We start from the raw sequence: 1,960 nt of genomic DNA on the forward strand, positions 1-1,960 counted from the left end.
TTGACATCCAGACCGTGTGACTCTGGATGGCGGGACGCTTCATACTTAACCACTGTGTTAAGGTGTCACTGGGCATCTGCATTCAGACTCCTCCGTTCTTCCCTCAGGAAATTCACCTTCCTCTAGGCCTTTAAGATGACACGAAACACGACCATGCCAGTGGCCATCTGCAGCTAAGTGGGAGGCTGGTGGGAGTGCCCTCGGCCAGCCCTCAGGGTGGCACAGGCCGTTGGTTATTGCTGACCCGAGGCAGGAGCTACGCCATTGTCTTCTATCTGGGTCTTTGAAATTCCGGAAAACAGATTTGTATTAAAAATAACACCTATCTTACCCTGCCTCCTGGTCTCTTCCTGTATCCGTTCCTACTAAAAACGCGATAGTGGGGAAGGTGATACTTCCCAGAGTGCAGTGGTCCTCCGTCACCTCCTCCGTGCCTCTCCCGGCCTCGGATGCTTTCCAGGCTTGCAGCCTCCGAGTGGGTGAAGGAAGAGGAGCTTAAGGAAGTGAACCACGGCACTCTGACCGACTCCCAAAGCAGCTCCTGGGCAAAGTGAAGTGACCGCCCGATTTCCTATGGGGCACGGAGTTTGGGGTTTTGACTTGGAGGAAAAGTGGGGAAAGAAGTTTTCCGACCTTCTTTCAGTTGGGTAAGGTACTCTTGTTTCATGAGACAAAAGCACAGGCCGCCACACGTTACTGCCTTCTGACATGGTCCATGACTGTGTGCAGGCCCCTGGACCGTTCTGGGAAGTAGGGTGAGGGGACTTCCTGGGCTCTAAGAACACAGAGTTAGGTGTTAGCCTTGGTTTCTAAGGAGGGGCGGGCAACTAAATGACAGTCCAGCATGATGAGTGATGTGATTGAGATAATACATGGCACTAAAGAGACACAGAAGAGAAATAGAAAACTCTACTGCTTAGGCAGTATTTTCTTGGAGAAAAACAGACAGACAAGCAGGTCACTGGATGGCGGTTGGTGTGTTAACATTGCAGGCTTTTATGCAAGGTCTAAGCTAGGTTCATGGATGTGAATCGATCACAAAAAGAAAAACAAAATATACTCAAGCATGAAATCTTTTGTGGAGAGTAAAGAAGAACCTTGGACAATACATGTAAAAGGGAGACAGAAAAGTAAATTTTAACCCAAAGCATGGAGAAATATGAGCAGTAATGTAATTGGGTTCTCATCCTGGTTCTCTCACTACTCAGTGTTAATGGCAAATTGAATCCCATCTCTCAACCTCATTCCTCAGCCATAAAGCAAGATAGGTAGACAAGATGGACTCCGAAGACCATTCCAGCTGGAGTCTTCTCTGGGTCTGTATTTCAGTCAGGCAAAGCAATAACGAAAGGCAGCTCCAGTGAAACAGTCACAGTCATAGTGCTCGTCTCTACAACCAGAAGTAAGGAAGCAGCCCCAAACAGCGGGTCCCCAAAGGAAGTACAGCCAGCGACATATTACAAATGGAGTGGAGCTTTAGAAATAATAGATGTCGAATATACATAAATGTGAAGTCTCAGCCTTGTGTTATATCAAAAAGGAATAACATTGATTTTCCTAAATTAAAAAAAAAAAAAATGTCATTCCAGAAGGAATATAATGAATTTGCAAATAAAATGAAACTAAAAAGAATAAACAGATAGTTCTCAGCAGCCATATGTTTGCAAGTCAGCTGTTTTTAAAAAGCTTAGGTTTCAAATTGATTAATTATTTCATTGAGCTGGTTATTCTTTTGAAAATAATTACATCAAATAGTCTGAAAATGGATCCAGATGTAGTTGTTTCTTTGACACTGAGAGTATATGAACAAATGGAAAATAGATCATTTCATTAAAAAGAACTAAAAACTCATTTAAGTTTGAAATATCTGAAAAAGTTTTAATGTTAAAAGCACAATATATAAATTTAAAAGACAATAAGCCCATTTGTAACAGTGGAGAAATACATTGGCATCATCGCT

The sequence above is a fragment of the Pteropus vampyrus genome, unplaced genomic scaffold (assembly GCF_000151845.1).
Source record: "Pteropus vampyrus isolate Shadow unplaced genomic scaffold, Pvam_2.0 Scaffold99, whole genome shotgun sequence".
NCBI classification, from domain to species: domain Eukaryota; kingdom Metazoa; phylum Chordata; class Mammalia; order Chiroptera; family Pteropodidae; genus Pteropus; species Pteropus vampyrus.